Source organism: Lissotriton helveticus, chromosome 3_2 (assembly GCF_964261635.1).
Source record: "Lissotriton helveticus chromosome 3_2, aLisHel1.1, whole genome shotgun sequence".
NCBI classification, from domain to species: Eukaryota; Metazoa; Chordata; class Amphibia; order Caudata; family Salamandridae; genus Lissotriton; species Lissotriton helveticus.
In genome coordinates this window covers 8,326,535-8,347,879 of record NC_136062.1, presented here as the reverse complement: position 1 = coordinate 8,347,879, position 21,345 = coordinate 8,326,535, and positions in this window count along the sequence as shown.

The following is a 21,345-nucleotide window of genomic DNA, read 5'->3' as shown; positions in this document are numbered from 1 at the left end:
GTGAGCGCTATTCCCGCGATCGAAAAAAATATATGTATGTATTTAAAGTAAATAATAATGCAAGACATTCTGTGGCATACTCACAAAAGTTGTATTTTTGATTTTTAATCACCGTGTTTTGACTTTTAAACACATTTCCGAAAATCGAGCAACACGTCATTCATTCGCGCCGCGTAAGCGCCCATTGGAAGCGCCTCCGTAAGCGCCTACGTACGTGCCGCGTAAGCGCCCCCGTAAGTGCCCCGGAGCGCGTAGCATAAGCGCGCGTCAAGCCATGTGACCTTATATCAACACTTTTGATTGGTTAATAACAGTTTTTTTTACAGAACTATGGAAAGTCTCCACCCATTTCCCTCACTACCTCTTTGCAATTGCTCAGAGAACACCTCTTCTCCATTCTTCTTGGAAAAACTTGTTTTTTGGGAAAGATGTCTGGTTCCAGAGAGCCCTCTTCAGACTCTGATCTAGAATTCCTACCTGAGGACACCCCCCAGAGAAAAGTGAAAGAGCACTTTATTTGGAAGTTTTTTAGTGTCCCAGAGGGGCAAAAAAAAGTTAATGCAGCAAAAGTTACCTGCAAGATATGTGACACAACTTTGTCACGTGGAGATCCCACACGCAAATATAGTTTTGGGAATACCAATTTGATCCGGCATGTACAGAGGAGGCACCCAAATAATTTCGCAAGGGAGAGCACCAGGGACCTGGCACGCAATCCCCCAAGAGATGGCCCCTCGACTTCCACCGGAGCATCGACATCATCGGTGAGAGGAAGACCAGTAGACATGATACCTAATATTCAGCCTGCTTTTTCTGACATAACAATTCGTTGTAAGCAGTGTGACGAACTGCTTTGTTATGGGGAGCAGAGAATTCTACTAATTGTTCGAAAAAGGGAAGAACACCGCTGCGCCCCTCAGCCCTAATTTTTCCCCTTTTTTTTGCTCCTGTTGAGCAGTTTGGCATACCAAAATTTTTTTAACGTTCGGAAAAAGTAACAAAAAAAAATAAAAAAATATAAAAGAAGAACAAAAAAAGTTCTATTTAGAACTACCTCCAATTCTCCAATTCTCTATTCTTTACATATTCTAAAGGAGTGAGTGAAGTGGAGTACAGTGAGAGAGGAAAGGAAAATGAGTGAGGGAGCAAAGGAAGGGACGAGAGGGGAAGGGAAGTGAAGTAGGGGGATTGAAAGAAGGTGAGTGTGGCAGGTGAGTGAGGGGCAGGGGAGTGAACATGGGGAATGAGGATAAGTGAGGAAAGCGGAGTAAGGGAACAGGGGTGAGGAAGGGTAAGAGAAGAGCAGTGAGGTTGAGGAAAGAGTGGTGATAGAGGGTGGATAAAGGCAAGTGAGCGTGAGACAAGGGGAGTGAGGGAGTGAGGAGACAGACGGAGTGAAGGAAAGAGTGAGAGAAGGAGACTGAGTGAGGGAGCATAGAAAGGTAAGTGAGGGAGTATGGGAGAGTTAAAGGGAGTAAACATGAGGGAAGGGGACTGAGAGAGTGAGGGGACGGAGGTAGTGAGGCTAAGAGAGAGGAAGTGAAGGAAGGAGAATGAGGATGTGACAGGACAGAGGGAGTGAGAGAAGGACTGAGTGAAGTGGAGTAAGGTAAGTGAGCGAAGGAAGGGAAATAGAGGGGAAGAGGACTGAAGCATAGGTACTGAGAGAAGGTGAGTGGGGGATGAAAGTAAAGGAAGGGGAGAGAAGGATGGTAAATGAGGGGTAGTGAGGGAACCGGAGTAAGGGAACGGGGGTGAGGGAAGGTGAGAGAAGGGCAGTGAGGTTGAGGAAAGACGGGTGATCGAGCATGGATACAAGTGAGTGAGGGTAAGACATGGGGACTGAGGGAGTGAGGACATAGAGGTAGTAAAGGAAAGAGTGACAGAAAGGGACTGAGTGAGGGAGCATAGAAAGATAAGTGAGGGAGTGTAGGTGAGTGTAGGGAGTAAGCGTGACAGAAGAGGAGTGAGAGAGTGAGGGGACGGAGGTAGTGAAGCTAAGAGAGAGGGAGTGAGGGAAGGAGAATGAGGATGTGACAGGACAGAGGTAGTGAGAGAAAGAGTGAGTGAAGTGGAGTAAGGTGAGTGAGGAAAGGGGAATGAGTGAGTGAGCGAAGGAAGGGAATTGAGGGGAAGAGGACTGAAGCATAGGTACTGAGAGAAGGTGAGTGGGGGATGAAAGTAAAGGGAAAGAGAGAGAAAGATAGGGAATGAGGGGTAGTGAGGGAACCAGACTAAGAGAACGGGAGTGAAAGAACGGCAGAGAGCATGAGTAAAGAGGGATGAAAGAGGGTGGATAAAAGTGAGTAAGGGTAAGACAAAGGGAGTGAGGAAGTGAGGGGATAGAGGTACTGAAGGAAAGAGTGACAGAAAGGGACTGAGTGAGGGAGCAAAGAAAGATAAGTGAGGGAGTGTGGCTGAGTTATAGGGAGTGAGCGTGACAGAAGAGGAGTGAGGGATTAAGAGGACGGAGAGAATGGGGGTAAGAGAGAGAGAGTGAGGGAAGGGGAGTGAGGAAGTAAGAGGACAGAGGAAGTGAGAGAAGGAGTTAGTGAAGTGGAGTAAGGAGAGTAAGGGAAGGGAAAAGAGTGAAGGAGCGAAGGAAGGGAAGAGAGAGGAAGGGAAGTAATACAGGAGATCTGAAAGAAAGTGAGTGTGGGAGTGTGGCTGAGTTATAGGGAGTGAGTGTGACAGAAGAGGAGTGAGAGACTAAGAGGACGGAGAGAATGAGGCTAACAGAGAGAGAATGAGGGAAGGGGAGTGTTGAAGTAAGAGGACAGAGGGAGTAAGAGAAGGAGTTAGTGAAGTGGCGTAAGAAGAGTAAGGGAAGGGAAAAGAGTAAAGGAGCGAAGGAAGGGAAGAGAGAGGAAGGAAAGTAAAGCAGAAGGTCTGAAAGAAGGTGAGTGTGGGAGGGGAGTGAGGAAAAGGCGAGTAAAAATGGGGATTGAGAATAAGTGAGGGAAATGCAGTAAGGGAACAGGGCTGTGGGTGGGTGAGAAAAGAGTAGTGAGGTTAAGGAAAAGAGTGTTGAGAAAGTAAATTTTGTATGTCAAACTTACCTTATAAGTAATGAAAACTTAATTACATGTTTTCAGTACATTTAATATCTGTGAAAGATAAAAAAAAAGTAAGTTATAATATTTACAATATATATTTCACAATACAAGAGACAAAGCAGGAGATTAAAAGTCATAAAAGGGTAATAAGAGATAAAGTAGGAGTGAAGGACACAGAAAGGAAAACAAAGGAATGGTGAAGGTCAGAGAGAGTGAAAAATAAATAGAGGGAGAGCAAATTACTAAGAGGATAATGAGATGGATACATTCAGTGACAGAGAAGAAGAGAAGGAGAGAGAAATGAAGTGAAGGTGAGTAAGATACTAAAGGAATGTGCATTAGGAAAACTAAAGGAAGAAAGGGGAGTAAAGAAAGGGGAGCAAGTGACAGGGAAGCAGGAGTGAGTGAAGGTGGATTCATGACAATGAGGGATGGAAGGTGAGTGAGGGTGAATGTAGAGATGTAAGAAAGTGAGGGGACAATGGGAGTGAGGGTAACAGAGAGGGAGTGGGGGAAGACAAGTGAGAATATGAGAGAACAGAGGGAGTGAGAGAAAGAGTGAGTAAAGGGGAGTAAGGTGAGTGAGGGAAGGGGAATGTCTGAGGGAGCAAAGGAAGGAAAGAAGGGGAAGAGGAGTGTAGCAAAGGGACTGGGAAAAGGTGAGTGCATGAGGAGAGAAAGAGGAAAGGGAGTTAAAGATGATGAATGAGGATAACTGAGGGAAATGGAGTAAGGGAACAAGGGTGAGGGAGGTTGAGTGAAGGGCAGTGAGGTTGAGGAAATAGGGAATATAGAGGGAGGATAAAGTCAAGTGAGCATGAGACAAGGGGAGTGAAGGAGTGAGGACATAGAGGTAGTGCAGGAAAGAGTGACAGAAAGGGACTGAGTGAGAGAGCAAAGAAAGGTAAGTGAGGGAGTGTGGGTGAGTTATAGGGAGTGAGCGAAACAGAAGAGGAGTGAGAGACTGAAGGGACGGAGAAAGTAAGGCTAAGAGAGAGGGACTGAGGGAAGGGGAGTGAGGAAGTGAGAGGACAGAGGGAGTGACTTAAGGACTGAGAGAATTTGAGTAAGGGAAGAAGAATGTGTGAGGGTGGCAAAGGAAGGAAAGAGAGGGGAAGGGAAGTGAAGAAGGGAGACTGAAAGAAGTTAAGTGTGGGAGGGGAGTTAGGGAAAGGGCAGTAAACATGGGGAATGAAAATAACTGAGGGAAGTGGAGTAATGGAACGGGGGTGAAGTAGACTGAGAGAAGGGCAGTGAGGTTGAGGAAAGAGGAGTGATAGAGGATGGATAAAGACGAGTGATTGTAAGACAAGGGGACTGAGGGAGTGAGGGCATAGAGGTAGTGAAGGAAAAAGGGAGAAAAAAAGACTGAGTAAGGGAGCAAAGAAAGGTAAGTGAGGGAGTGTGGGTGAGTTATAGGGAGTGAGCATGATAGAAGAGGAGTGAGAGAGTGAGAGGACCGAAAGAGTGAGGCTAAGAGTGAGAGAGTGAGGGAAGAGGAGTGAGGATGTGAGAGGACAGAAGGAGTGAAAGCAGGAGTGAGTGAAGTGGAGTAAGGTCAGTAAGGGAAGGGGAATTAGTGAGGGAGCAAAGAAAGGAAAGAAGGGATGGGGAGTGAAGTAGAGTGACTGACAGCTGGAAAGTGGTGGATGGGAGAGAGGGAAAGGGCAGTGAAGGAATTGGGAATAAGGATAAGTGAGGGAAGTGTAATAAGGGAAGGGAGGTGAGGGAGAGTGAGAGAAGGCCAGTGAGGGTGATTTAAGAGGAGTGATAGAGGGTGGAAAAAGGTGAGTGAGCGTAAGACAAGGGGAGAATAATATATATTTGATAATACAAAATATAAAATAATTTGTATAACATGTTATATGGTTTATTTTTGCTGTTCTCAGAATATATTGAATTTCACTTAAAACAGTGACTTCAATACTACTCATCATATGACAGCGGGCAAAAAAAAACACAATCAAAATGATTGTGTTTAAAAAACCCATACAACGATTCAATAAATAAAGTAAAATTTAGAAAAAACATATCTTAACTCACTTTTGATCCACATACTTTTCCACGAGGCCAAATAGTATATGGAAAGTCCTTTTCTTTGGAAATTACTCAATAGTATTCTTATTCTTCCATTTACCAGAGTTTCTGAAAGAAAAGCTCCAACATCTTTTACATTATGAAACAATAGTTATATTTCCACCTCTGGCTTACTTATGATTAATATTTCCTATAATACTACCATCACACACTACGTGATATACTTACACTACCTCTATGACAACTACAAGTTTTTTATTATCTTGATCACTCTCACTCGCAAAGTAATTTTGAACAGCAAACTAAGTTTTATTAACTGCTCCAATCTTCATAGGCCAATTACCTTCCCTAAATTTTCAGTTGTAGGAACACGAGGTAAGAATTTTGTAAGTCAGAAGGCAAACGTTGTTTAAAAGTCAATTGAGTATCATTACAATTACTCCAGCCTTTTTGACATTTTAAAAAAGCTGTGTAATGTCCTGATGTTGTTGAAGGACCATCATGGTAAATAACTGCTGCAGTTGCAAACGTTCTTCCTGAAATTGATAATTGAGAAGCCATAACATTTTTAATTAAAGTTGTTAATTTAGTTCCATCTGGTCTACATCGTTGGAACATTAAAATTACATACTGTCCATATCTTTGTATAAATAATGTTGATAGCATTGCAGATTTACATTGAGTACAGACCATGTTTTGATTTGCTACTCTAACTAGATTATTAAAAGACACTGATTTGCAGTCTGGTAAAGTGAAATATATAAATCTTTCAGTGTCTATTGTAGTACTACTTGAAAAGGAACAATTGTTGCAGTCATGCTGCCATTTATAAGAAAGGCCAAAATGATTTTCTACATCTACACCTTCATCTTGCAATACAACAAGCATATACATTATAAATTCCTGACAATCTTGCTGAATATTCTGTGAAAATTGATTTAGACCAGAACATATGTCTAAAACATTTCGAATTTCAGAAACACTTTGTATTTTTGTTCTATCACTGCTACATTTCTCAAACACAGAATTCAACAAAGAACAAAATCTTTGACCCCGATTTCCAACAATCTGATCTTGTACAGTTTGGAGAAAAAAAACAACATTAACCACTACATTAGCATAGCAGTTGACACCAGAACTGTTTCCAAACTGAAATCCAACAACATCTTTAACTGAATCCTTTTCCTTTCTGCTTACAATTACTGGTTCGTCTACTTTTTTCCTTTTTAGTACAACTTCACTACAATTTTTCTCATTTCTTCTTTTTCGGCCTACTACACGCTTTTCAAATAGAGGATATTGAGGTAAATTTGGAGCATACTCTCTTCTTAACCTATTATATTCTTTTACTCAATTTACATCTGCACTAATCTTTGTCTCATCAAAATCAATCAAGTACAATCCAGATAAAGTTCTGACTCGAGATAAAGCAACATATGCCATACCCTCCTTGAACACTGAACTTCCAATATTCACCAAAGCACTATCTACACTTAAACCTTGAGATTTACTGCATATGCCAAAGAAACAGGAAACTGTTTTCTGCGGACATATAAATCTTTCACAAGCAAAAATCGGGCAGAACAACAACTGATTTGTTGTACTTCTACAATACCATCAAATTGAATTTTTAAAAATTCAATTACATCTCTATTTCGGTAAATCACAAAATCAACAACATGACCCATTGCTCCATTTACTAAACCTCTTTCCACATGTAAATTACGTCGTAAAATTACACGGCAATTTAAAGATGCATACAGAGTCTTTTCCAAACCAGCAGTTTTAGATATTGTCTTCTCTAAAGAATCCAATTTTGATTTAAACTTTTCTGACAAAATAATAGTTGCTCCTTCATGCTCTATTTTATCAATAGCTTCCAGTTTCACAATCTCTTGATTTTCTAACTTTAACATTTTGTTATTGAAGATTGAACATTCTTGCAGAGTTGGCATCAAGCATATGACAGATTTGTTTACAGGAATTTTCTTAAAAATATTCTCTGGGAGAATGTTTTCATTTGGAAACAAATTTGAAATTAATCGTGCATGTAAAGCTGCTTTCCCATGCTCACTTACTTTTCCAATTCTTACATCTTGTAGAATATTTTTATAATCTTCATCCTTTGCCTGTCGCATATTTTGTAGCAGTTCTGCATATTTGAAATGTAACCATATGTTAACATTTCCAATGCTTCCTAGACACTTCCTTGTATCTTCATGTGTAAGCATTTTAAACACTGGTTGTCCTTTCACTGGAGTTAGCTGCAGTAGATCTCCAAAAACAATGATGTGTTTGCCTCCAAATAACACATCATACTCTGTTTTAAGAATTTCTTGCATTCTTAAATGCACAAAAGCAAGCATTACATTTGATACCATGCTTACCTCATCAATGATAAGAAGTTTCATTTTCTTTAGGACTCTTGAAATTTCACAACAAGCTTCTCCAGATAGCTTGTGGTATTGTAATTTATTATCATGCTCTACTGGCAGCATCAATAAACGATGTAAAGTAATCCCTTTAATGTTATGTGCTGCCAACCCAGTTGGAGCGCTAACAACACAAGACAGCAATGACTCCGTTCTTTTCTGCAAATAAGTTGCAATTGCTTTAATCAGAACAATGTTTTCCAGTTCCTGCTTCTCCACTCACTCATGTCGGACAGGTATAAATGATGTACATGAGCACTCTTTTTCTCATGACATAAACCATGCTCAATCTGTTCTGTGACTTCGTCATAGATTTGTCTCTGCTCAACGTTTAGTTCTTTTTCCAAATCTTCTAAGTTAACTACATCCTCCTGAGCTTGTTCCATGGCTCTTTCCACTTCATCCATGGCAGTGGCAGCTTCATTTTGTATAATTGGTCCTCCTAGTGGATCCTGACTCAATGAAGCAGAACTCTGACTGTCTTGAGAACTGTCTCTAGCAATCTCTGCTGCAATTGTAGCTTCTTGCTGTATTTCCTCGTTCAACATTTGCAGATAATTTGAAAAAACAGGACATTCTACAGTATCCTTAGTTGCATTGAACGAATCTTCATAAGTAAGAAAATCTCCAAGTAGTTCCTCTTCTGTACGCCATGGCTTAAAGAGTTGCAAAAGAGCTAAGTAATAAAATTCCCTTTTGTCTGGAGAATCACAACTCAATTTTCGATGATTAATCAAATGGCCTTTTCTTTGTTTCACCAGACAGCCTTCACATCCAATTACAGCATATACACCTTTATTGATGTCTTCTGTGACGTTCCTCTTAAAAGTATAGGTTTGCAGAGCTTCATAGAGACAAATGTTCTCAAGATGACTACTTCTATTTGGATAGTATGTATCCAACATGTTTGTCTTCAAAATATCTGTACTATTTGGTTCTTTCTCCGTCAAATACTCTATTTCTTGTACAGATTTCAAAACTCGGTTTCTTGTTGCAGCAAGACCTAGACTCACCCAAATGATTGTTCTAGATTTTTCATATAGACTTGCTAATGATAACCGATCAGAACATTCATATGCTCCAATTTCTCGATGCGACAACATCTTCAGACTGTAACTGTATAATTTCTTGCTTAGACTCTTTTCATGTGAAATTTCCTCCCACATTTCCTTCAGTTCCCTCTTTTCTGATTTTGTGATGTAAGACGTCACATATCGAACCACAGCAATAGAGTTTTCAGCAACATATTGAATATCCATGTTAGCATTCCACATGGACAAAATGACTGGGTTGTAGTCATTTATGTATTTGGACTCCTCATTTCTTCTTAGGTTGTATGTATTTTTAGGTGATTTTCTTGTCACAGTATGTCGCAGAGAAGACATAAAATTGTTCACTCTTCCTTTCGATGTTACTGTACGTGGAAATGCAAAACGACATTTTGTGTAGAACGTGTCCTTGGATTTGTATTTTCGACAACAGTATTTTCCACAACGATGGGTTTGAAAGCGTAAAACTTGATGTCTTAAATTGTTTTCTTCTGTACTTTTCGTAACAGCACATGTAGAATACTGTTCAATGAAACTCATCACTTTCCCATCTGAATCTGTTCCAAATTTTGGTGCATCTTTAATCCATAGCAGCATGTGTATGTGAGGAGCACCTCTTGCTTGATACTCCTTTCTCCAAAAGAAATCCAAAACCTCTCCAAGCGGAGGATTTTTTTTGTTTGTAATAAAAGACATCATAGCTTTAAACCTATGATTGAAATACCTGCATACATTAACTGGATCCAAAGAGCACAGTTCTCCAGGTGTCTTGTATTCAATATTTTCAATGTTTTTATTTGCCTCTCGTAGAAATTGAAGTAAGTCTTCCCAAGCATACTCAGCACAGCTAAAAGTGCGGAACCATGTAGGAGTTACTAAGTTTCTTAGCATACATTTCAATTCCCCATGACGACGATACCAATACTCGTTAGTACCATGCTGACATGCCATGAGATTAATTAGCTGAGATTCCAAAACACTGTCTTGCAGTTTCACTTTATCTATAAAGTCCCTTGCCGAAACATTTTGTAGATGTACTCCACTTTTCAGTATATGGTTCACTGCATAAGAAAGTCCAGACAAGTCACTCTCAAACAGTAGATGGAACAAATATGGAATGCATTGACGAAACCTTGGATCTTCTGCATATAATCTTAAAGTCCGGTATTCAGATGCAGGAATTTGAACAGGTCGGTCGTTATATCGTCCACCTTGACCTGTTGGAAATAACTGTGGAAAACAGTGAGCTTCCAAACTTTCTTCCCATACACTAATGGGACTTCCTTTTGCTTCTTTCATTTGAAACAAGTCAATAGCATTCCCCATTACTTCTTTGGAATGCAATGGATGAACACTATAATGTTCATACATTTCTTCACTTCTAGAGACATCAACTTTTTCAATTTGCCCAGCTGAGAAATCACTGTCCTCTTCTACAGTTGTTTCCTCTTCTCCTACATATACATTTTTGTAGAAGTGATTATTTTTTACCAAATACAACGTTGCCTTTTTGACTTTCCTAACATCCACTAATTCTTACCAGATTTTCTTACTCTTTGTCGGAACACCATTAACTAGAATAACCAGAGGTTCCTCTTCTACTTTTTCTACACCAATTGTATCAATATTTTTCTTAAAATCTAGAGGCAAATAAACAACTCTTCCCTTTAATCCTCTCTGTAAATCTGAAGGAGACAATTTCCCTGTCTTAGGCTCCATACGAACAATAGCCTGAAAAGGATGCACACATTGAATCAGAATAGACTCATAGGTATTTAAATCCATCAATTCAGAAAGAATGTATCCCAACTGCAGATTATTATGAACAGCACTAGCAGGCATTCTGTTTTCATTTAATTTATTATAACAATATTTACAAATACGTTGATCAGAACCCAAATCAAAACAATTTTCTACCAACAAATAAATTGCAAAATCCTTCCACTCATTATTATTTTCCATTTCACTTTTTACATATAAATCAACTAATCTACTCTGATTCTTATAATGAGTTCGCCGACAACACACACAAGTAAAATTAGGTCTTTCACTTGAATTGACCTTAAACTTTGTAATTTCATGGTCAATTTTTTCTGTACTTGAAATCTCTACATTCTCTTCCACATTACCTTCTATTACTGTATCAGTTTCTGCACTGTCCTCTTTTTCCCCAAAGTAACAAAACTCAATTTCATCACAAATGTTCTTCACATCTAATTCAGTTCCATGCAAAAGAGCACTGTTTAACTGTTTTAGCTTAAGTGCTGGACTTTTTGCATAATACAACCTTCTCACTAATTTCCTCACTTTATTATGATGCACTGCTAACATCCTAAAATGGTGAAAAACACTCTGACAAACTTTTCTTGAAAGACAAGCCAGTGAATGCCCATGCAAACCTGTTTTTTCTCTCACTCTATAAGGATCTAACTCTTGCAAAATTTTCATTTTTTGTTTTAGACTTTTCTTAGTATATGTCCGTAAGAAACTGAGAAACAAATCAATTGAATCCTGTCGCACACTACAAATACTACTACAATTCCAAGTATACACTGGAGCCTTAGGACATCTCCCTAAAACTTCATCAGCTAACACCTCTTCTGTATTTCTAGGCACAATTTTTTCTTTTTCAACCGGACAACCGTCCTTCACCTCATATGCTCAACCACTGGTGTCAACTGCATGCACCAAATCATTATCCTGAAAGTAACTTTCTTCATTAAAAAATGGCTCACAACTTGAACTATGTTTCCATTCTCCAGAAAAAACATCACATAAATTATTCAGATTGATTACTCTTTTCCACTTACATTTTGATTTGAACACATTGATTACCTTATCTAGTGTACGAATTCTATTGATTACTAAACAATATAATTTATTTTTCATTTTAAATGCTTCATCCACAATCTTCACTATGCTTTTTTTTTCTTGTAAAAAGCAGTCTTTTTTTGATACATCTTTACATTTTTTAATACATTTGAAACTATTCTCTTATAAAACATTTGTCTACGAATTTCAGGTAAGGTAAGCGCCGCGATACTAAGGCTGCTGATGGTTTACTTTTATACTGCTGACCAGCGCGAGTACAGCGCTTTTTAACGCGCCGCTTTACTTTTAATTTAAATCATTATTCTGCATTCTTGTGGGCTTGTATTAGGACATACCTGCATTTTAATAGGAGATTGCACCGCGATTGAGCGGGTCTTTAGCTGTTACCTTTGGGGTGGGAGCCATCTTGAGGGAGGAAGCGCCGGGGCGGGACGCCATCTTGGTTGACAGGCTAGTAGTTGCCTGACAACCTAGCTCGCTCGAGGCCATTTAAGCTGACCATTTCAGGGCTTCTCCCTGGCAGGTAAGCGCCGCGATACTAAGGCTGCTGATGGTTTACTTTTATACTGCTGACCAGCGCGAGTACAGCGCTTTTTAACGCGCCGCTTTACTTTTAATTTAAATCAATATTCTGCATTCTTGTGGGCTTGTATTAGGACATACCTGCATTTTAATAGGAGATTGCACCGCGATTGAGCGGGTCTTTAGCTGTTACCTTTGGGGTGGGAGCCATCTTGGGGGAGGAAGCGCCGGGGCGGGACGCCATCTTGGTTGACAGGCTAGTAGTTGCCTGACGACCTCGCTCGCTCGAGGCCATTCAAACCTGCCCACATGCAAGCGCGCAGCACGCGCGCGCCGTGGGCACGCCGTGGGCACGCCAGAGGCGAGCCCATCTGTGCCCATCCGGGACCAACCGGGACCCGGGGCCACGGCCCATGGTCTGTGTGTTATTTACACTGGCGCAGAGTTGGAGGCCCTTAATTCAGGTAATATTGCCATCAGTCAGGGCTGTGCTGCTAGAATTAGGCAGGAAAGACTGCTGATTGCCCCCAGTATATACCCAGGTCGGAAAGCCGTTGCGAAGGTCCAAGACCTGCGCTACGGTCTCCTCAATACACGCTCTCTTCAACACCATCATTTAGAAGTTTTCACTCTCCTAGAAGAAGGAGATTTGGATCTTCTTGGAATAACAGAAACATGGCTTGAAGACTCCTCAATGCCGGATCTTGTAGCCTCTTTGCCATCTGATTTTTCGGCACTCTTCTACAATCGAATGGAAGCTAGGAGAGGGGGTGGCGTGGCCCTTTTGTATAGCTCACGCCTATCGGGTGAAAGGTTTTTGACCAAAAATCTGGCTGGCGCGGAAGTAATGGGGGTTAAGCTGAAGCTGGGGACAGACTGCCTGATCATCATATTAGTATATCGCCCCCCGTGGGCTTCGCCGGAATTTCCCGATCTGTTTATGAGACTGGCCCATGACATCCGCTCGAGATATGACAAAGTAGTCATAATGGGTGATTTTAATTACCACTGGGAAAAGGTCCCGAAAGAAGGTCAGGCATTACAGATCGAGGAGGCGCTAACCTCATTGGATCTGGCTCAACAAGTGAAGGGCCCGACACATGTCAAGGGACATACTCTGGACTTGGTCTGGACGACAGTCCCTGCGCAGGGCGCGGCAACGGCCCAGCCATGCGTATGGTCCGATCACCATTTGGTGAGAGGTGAGCTACTAGTGGACAAACAAATTTTTGCGACTAGTGGAGGGTGGAAAGCAGTCAGGAAGTGGAAAAATATCGATGGGGATAAAATGGTAAATCTTCTTCGTACCAACCCCCCCCTAATAACCGAACAGATAATCCAGAGCTCCTGTGCATGGAACTTATGGATAAACTCTCGAAGGTAGCGGACTGAGTGGCACCTATCCGCAGGATGAACCTAGTGTATAGAGGACGAGGGGCTAGGTGGTATAATGAGCCACTCAGAGAGAAGAAACGCGGGCTACGTAAATTGGAGAGAGCCTGGCGCAAGGACTATAATCCGGATTCTAGATGTAGATATATACAGGCACTTACTAGTTATAAACAAGCAATTATAGCTAGGAAGTCCGAGTTTTTTGAGGAGAGGATTACAACTGCAACGAATCCCCAGAAAGAAGTCTTTCAAGTTCTTACGGAGCTCAGAAAAAACAAGGAACAGACTCCTGACTTCACCCTGGAAGATTGCCAATAATTTCAGGACTTTTTTATCAATAAAATCACTGATCTTGTCACTGAAATTAGGGCGACTCCTAAGATAGACTGTCCGCTGCAGGCTGTGCCAACTAAAACGGCAGTGAGATTTCCATTATCTACCTTACCCTTGATTACTAAGGAGAGGTTGTCTATTCTCATGGGGCGGGTTAAGTCGGGCTCTAGTTTGGATCCATGCCCACCTGAAGTGCTTAAATTAGCACTCCCTGGTATAGAGGATGATGTGCTGAATCTCCTAAATCTATCGCTACAGGTAGGACAAGTGCCCGCCCCCTTTAAGGAAGCTCGGCTTATCCCCCTGTTAAAGAAAACGGGGGCGGACGTGAAATGTCTGAAAAATTTCAGACCAATTTCTCAGCTTCCGTTTTAGGCGAAAGTATTGGAGCAACATGTTCTCAACACTCTATCAGAACACCTGGAGACCAATTTACTGTTAGAGCCGAATCAGGCAGGTTTTCGTGCGAATCACAGCACGGAGCTGGTTATGCTGTCAATTGTAGATGAGCTAAGGAACAGAGCAGACAAGAACATTCCGGGTGCCCAGGTGCTGTTGGACCTCTCCGCGGCATTTGATACCGTGTGTCATGAACAACTATTGTCGCGGATGAGGGAGTTCGGCATTCAGGGCACAGCACTTGCTTGGTTCACATCCTTTCTTCAAGGGAGGATGCAGAGAGTGCAATTAGGTGACCTGCTTTCCACCGCAACATCGATCACCTGCGGAGTACCGCAAGGGTCTGCTCTGTCACCCCTCATGTTCAATATATATCTACAGCCTCTGATTCTAATGCTCAATCAAATGGACTGCCAGGTGTATAACTATGCGGACGACACCCAACTCATCATCCAACTGGATGATAGTCAGGATGCCCCTGCAAGATTGCACAATATTTTGAGAAGCACAGCTAATTGGATGTCCGAGAACTTCCCAAAAAATCAATCCGGATAAAACCGAGGTGTTGCCAATCACCATCGCTGGCAACCCATGGAGTGATCAATTCTGGCCCAGGGAGCTGGGTATCCCCCCGGAACCGGTGACAGTGGTCAAGCGCCTGGGCATCCATGTGGACGGAAAACTGTCCATGGAAAAACAAGTTATAGCTGTGATAGGTACCTGCGTCGGCCTTCTCCGACAATTGAGGAAAGTTTCATCGGTGCTGTCCTTCTCTTCCTTGAGGAGTGCGGTCTCTGCTATGATTTTAGCCAGGTTGGACTATGGCAATTCGTTGTACATAGGACTACCACAAAGACTTTTAAAAAGAATGCAGATTGTTATGAACGATGCTGCGAGACTTATTTTCAAAAAACCAAGGCATACTCACGCACAAATAAAATAATTTGTATAACATGTTATATGGTTTATTTTTGCTGTTCTCAGAATATATTGAATTTCACTTAAAACAGTGACTTCAATACTACTCATCATATGACAGCGGGCAAAAAAAAACACAATCAAAATGATTGTGTTTAAAAAACCCATACAACGATTCAATAAATAAAGTAAAATTTAGAAAAAACATATCTTAACTCACTTTTGATCCACATACTTTTCCACGAGGCCAAATAGTATATGGAAAGTCCTTTTCTTTGGAAATTACTCAATAGTATTCTTATTCTTCCATTTACCAGAGTTTCTGAAAGAAAAGCTCCAACATCTTTTACATTATGAAACAATAGTTATATTTCCACCTCTGGCTTACTTATGATTAATATTTCCTATAATACTACCATCACACACTACGTGATATACTTACACTACCTCTATGACAACTACAAGTTTTTTATTATCTTGATCACTCTCACTCGCAAAGTAATTTTGAACAGCAAACTAAGTTTTATTAACTGCTCCAATCTTCATAGGCCAATTACCTTCCCTAAATTTTCAGTTGTAGGAACACGAGGTAAGAATTTTGTAAGTCAGAAGGCAAACGTTGTTTAAAAGTCAATTGAGTATCATTACAATTACTCCAGCCTTTTTGACATTTTAAAAAAGCTGTGTAATGTCCTGATGTTGTTGAAGGACCATCATGGTAAATAACTGCTGCAGTTGCAAACGTTCTTCCTGAAATTGATAATTGAGAAGCCATAACATTTTTAATTAAAGTTGTTAATTTAGTTCCATCTGGTCTACATCGTTGGAACATTAAAATTACATACTGTCCATATCTTTGTATAAATAATGTTGATAGCATTGCAGATTTACATTGAGTACAGACCATGTTTTGATTTGCTACTCTAACTAGATTATTAAAAGACACTGATTTGCAGTCTGGTAAAGTGAAATATATAAATCTTTCAGTGTCTATTGTAGTACTACTTGAAAAGGAACAATTGTTGCAGTCATGCTGCCATTTATAAGAAAGGCCAAAATGATTTTCTACATCTACACCTTCATCTTGCAATACAACAAGCATATACATTATAAATTCCTGACAATCTTGCTGAATATTCTGTGAAAATTGATTTAGACCAGAACATATGTCTAAAACATTTCGAATTTCAGAAACACTTTGTATTTTTGTTCTATCACTGCTACATTTCTCAAACACAGAATTCAACAAAGAACAAAATCTTTGACCCCGATTTCCAACAATCTGATCTTGTACAGTTTGGAGAAAAAAAACAACATTAACCACTACATTAGCATAGCAGTTGACACCAGAACTGTTTCCAAACTGAAATCCAACAACATCTTTAACTGAATCCTTTTCCTTTCTGCTTACAATTACTGGTTCGTCTACTTTTTTCCTTTTTAGTACAACTTCACTACAATTTTTCTCATTTCTTCTTTTTCGGCCTACTACACGCTTTTCAAATAGAGGATATTGAGGTAAATTTGGAGCATACTCTCTTCTTAACCTATTATATTCTTTTACTCAATTTACATCTGCACTAATCTTTGTCTCATCAAAATCAATCAAGTACAATCCAGATAAAGTTCTGACTCGAGATAAAGCAACATATGCCATACCCTCCTTGAACACTGAACTTCCAATATTCACCAAAGCACTATCTACACTTAAACCTTGAGATTTACTGCATATGCCAAAGAAACAGGAAACTGTTTTCTGCGGACATATAAATCTTTCACAAGCAAAAATCGGGCAGAACAACAACTGATTTGTTGTACTTCTACAATACCATCAAATTGAATTTTTAAAAATTCAATTACATCTCTATTTCGGTAAATCACAAAATCAACAACATGACCCATTGCTCCATTTACTAAACCTCTTTCCACATGTAAATTACGTCGTAAAATTACACGGCAATTTAAAGATGCATACAGAGTCTTTTCCAAACCAGCAGTTTTAGATATTGTCTTCTCTAAAGAATCCAATTTTGATTTAAACTTTTCTGACAAAATAATAGTTGCTCCTTCATGCTCTATTTTATCAATAGCTTCCAGTTTCACAATCTCTTGATTTTCTAACTTTAACATTTTGTTATTGAAGATTGAACATTCTTGCAGAGTTGGCATCAAGCATATGACAGATTTGTTTACAGGAATTTTCTTAAAAATATTCTCTGGGAGAATGTTTTCATTTGGAAACAAATTTGAAATTAATCGTGCATGTAAAGCTGCTTTCCCATGCTCACTTACTTTTCCAATTCTTACATCTTGTAGAATATTTTTATAATCTTCATCCTTTGCCTGTCGCATATTTTGTAGCAGTTCTGCATATTTGAAATGTAACCATATGTTAACATTTCCAATGCTTCCTAGACACTTCCTTGTATCTTCATGTGTAAGCATTTTAAACACTGGTTGTCCTTTCACTGGAGTTAGCTGCAGTAGATCTCCAAAAACAATGATGTGTTTGCCTCCAAATAACACATCATACTCTGTTTTAAGAATTTCTTGCATTCTTAAATGCACAAAAGCAAGCATTACATTTGATACCATGCTTACCTCATCAATGATAAGAAGTTTCATTTTCTTTAGGACTCTTGAAATTTCACAACAAGCTTCTCCAGATAGCTTGTGGTATTGTAATTTATTATCATGCTCTACTGGCAGCATCAATAAACGATGTAAAGTAATCCCTTTAATGTTATGTGCTGCCAACCCAGTTGGAGCGCTAACAACACAAGACAGCAATGACTCCGTTCTTTTCTGCAAATAAGTTGCAATTGCTTTAATCAGAACAATGTTTTCCAGTTCCTGCTTCTCCACTCACTCATGTCGGACAGGTATAAATGATGTACATGAGCACTCTTTTTCTCATGACATAAACCATGCTCAATCTGTTCTGTGACTTCGTCATAGATTTGTCTCTGCTCAACGTTTAGTTCTTTTTCCAAATCTTCTAAGTTAACTACATCCTCCTGAGCTTGTTCCATGGCTCTTTCCACTTCATCCATGGCAGTGGCAGCTTCATTTTGTATAATTGGTCCTCCTAGTGGATCCTGACTCAATGAAGCAGAACTCTGACTGTCTTGAGAACTGTCTCTAGCAATCTCTGCTGCAATTGTAGCTTCTTGCTGTATTTCCTCGTTCAACATTTGCAGATAATTTGAAAAAACAGGACATTCTACAGTATCCTTAGTTGCATTGAACGAATCTTCATAAGTAAGAAAATCTCCAAGTAGTTCCTCTTCTGTACGCCATGGCTTAAAGAGTTGCAAAAGAGCTAAGTAATAAAATTCCCTTTTGTCTGGAGAATCACAACTCAATTTTCGATGATTAATCAAATGGCCTTTTCTTTGTTTCACCAGACAGCCTTCACATCCAATTACAGCATATACACCTTTATTGATGTCTTCTGTGACGTTCCTCTTAAAAGTATAGGTTTGCAGAGCTTCATAGAGACAAATGTTCTCAAGATGACTACTTCTATTTGGATAGTATGTATCCAACATGTTTGTCTTCAAAATATCTGTACTATTTGGTTCTTTCTCCGTCAAATACTCTATTTCTTGTACAGATTTCAAAACTCGGTTTCTTGTTGCAGCAAGACCTAGACTCACCCAAATGATTGTTCTAGATTTTTCATATAGACTTGCTAATGATAACCGATCAGAACATTCATATGCTCCAATTTCTCGATGCGACAACATCTTCAGACTGTAACTGTATAATTTCTTGCTTAGACTCTTTTCATGTGAAATTTCCTCCCACATTTCCTTCAGTTCCCTCTTTTCTGATTTTGTGATGTAAGACGTCACATATCGAACCACAGCAATAGAGTTTTCAGCAACATATTGAATATCCATGTTAGCATTCCACATGGACAAAATGACTGGGTTGTAGTCATTTATGTATTTGGACTCCTCATTTCTTCTTAGGTTGTATGTATTTTTAGGTGATTTTCTTGTCACAGTATGTCGCAGAGAAGACATAAAATTGTTCACTCTTCCTTTCGATGTTACTGTACGTGGAAATGCAAAACGACATTTTGTGTAGAACGTGTCCTTGGATTTGTATTTTCGACAACAGTATTTTCCACAACGATGGGTTTGAAAGCGTAAAACTTGATGTCTTAAATTGTTTTCTTCTGTACTTTTCGTAACAGCACATGTAGAATACTGTTCAATGAAACTCATCACTTTCCCATCTGAATCTGTTCCAAATTTTGGTGCATCTTTAATCCATAGCAGCATGTGTATGTGAGGAGCACCTCTTGCTTGATACTCCTTTCTCCAAAAGAAATCCAAAACCTCTCCAAGCGGAGGATTTTTTTTGTTTGTAATAAAAGACATCATAGCTTTAAACCTATGATTGAAATACCTGCATACATTAACTGGATCCAAAGAGCACAGTTCTCCAGGTGTCTTGTATTCAATATTTTCAATGTTTTTATTTGCCTCTCGTAGAAATTGAAGTAAGTCTTCCCAAGCATACTCAGCACAGCTAAAAGTGCGGAACCATGTAGGAGTTACTAAGTTTCTTAGCATACATTTCAATTCCCCATGACGACGATACCAATACTCGTTAGTACCATGCTGACATGCCATGAGATTAATTAGCTGAGATTCCAAAACACTGTCTTGCAGTTTCACTTTATCTATAAAGTCCCTTGCCGAAACATTTTGTAGATGTACTCCACTTTTCAGTATATGGTTCACTGCATAAGAAAGTCCAGACAAGTCACTCTCAAACAGTAGATGGAACAAATATGGAATGCATTGACGAAACCTTGGATCTTCTGCATATAATCTTAAAGTCCGGTATTCAGATGCAGGAATTTGAACAGGTCGGTCGTTATATCGTCCACCTTGACCTGTTGGAAATAACTGTGGAAAACAGTGAGCTTCCAAACTTTCTTCCCATACACTAATGGGACTTCCTTTTGCTTCTTTCATTTGAAACAAGTCAATAGCATTCCCCATTACTTCTTTGGAATGCAATGGATGAACACTATAATGTTCATACATTTCTTCACTTCTAGAGACATCAACTTTTTCAATTTGCCCAGCTGAGAAATCACTGTCCTCTTCTACAGTTGTTTCCTCTTCTCCTACATATACATTTTTGTAGAAGTGATTATTTTTTACCAAATACAACGTTGCCTTTTTGACTTTCCTAACATCCACTAATTCTTACCAGATTTTCTTACTCTTTGTCGGAACACCATTAACTAGAATAACCAGAGGTTCCTCTTCTACTTTTTCTACACCAATTGTATCAATATTTTTCTTAAAATCTAGAGGCAAATAAACAACTCTTCCCTTTAATCCTCTCTGTAAATCTGAAGGAGACAATTTCCCTGTCTTAGGCTCCATACGAACAATAGCCTGAAAAGGATGCACACATTGAATCAGAATAGACTCATAGGTATTTAAATCCATCAATTCAGAAAGAATGTATCCCAACTGCAGATTATTATGAACAGCACTAGCAGGCATTCTGTTTTCATTTAATTTATTATAACAATATTTACAAATACGTTGATCAGAACCCAAATCAAAACAATTTTCTACCAACAAATAAATTGCAAAATCCTTCCACTCATTATTATTTTCCATTTCACTTTTTACATATAAATCAACTAATCTACTCTGATTCTTATAATGAGTTCGCCGACAACACACACAAGTAAAATTAGGTCTTTCACTTGAATTGACCTTAAACTTTGTAATTTCATGGTCAATTTTTTCTGTACTTGAAATCTCTACATTCTCTTCCACATTACCTTCTATTACTGTATCAGTTTCTGCACTGTCCTCTTTTTCCCCAAAGTAACAAAACTCAATTTCATCACAAATGTTCTTCACATCTAATTCAGTTCCATGCAAAAGAGCACTGTTTAACTGTTTTAGCTTAAGTGCTGGACTTTTTGCATAATACAACCTTCTCACTAATTTCCTCACTTTATTATGATGCACTGCTAACATCCTAAAATGGTGAAAAACACTCTGACAAACTTTTCTTGAAAGACAAGCCAGTGAATGCCCATGCAAACCTGTTTTTTCTCTCACTCTATAAGGATCTAACTCTTGCAAAATTTTCATTTTTTGTTTTAGACTTTTCTTAGTATATGTCCGTAAGAAACTGAGAAACAAATCAATTGAATCCTGTCGCACACTACAAATACTACTACAATTCCAAGTATACACTGGAGCCTTAGGACATCTCCCTAAAACTTCATCAGCTAACACCTCTTCTGTATTTCTAGGCACAATTTTTTCTTTTTCAACCGGACAACCGTCCTTCACCTCATATGCTCAACCACTGGTGTCAACT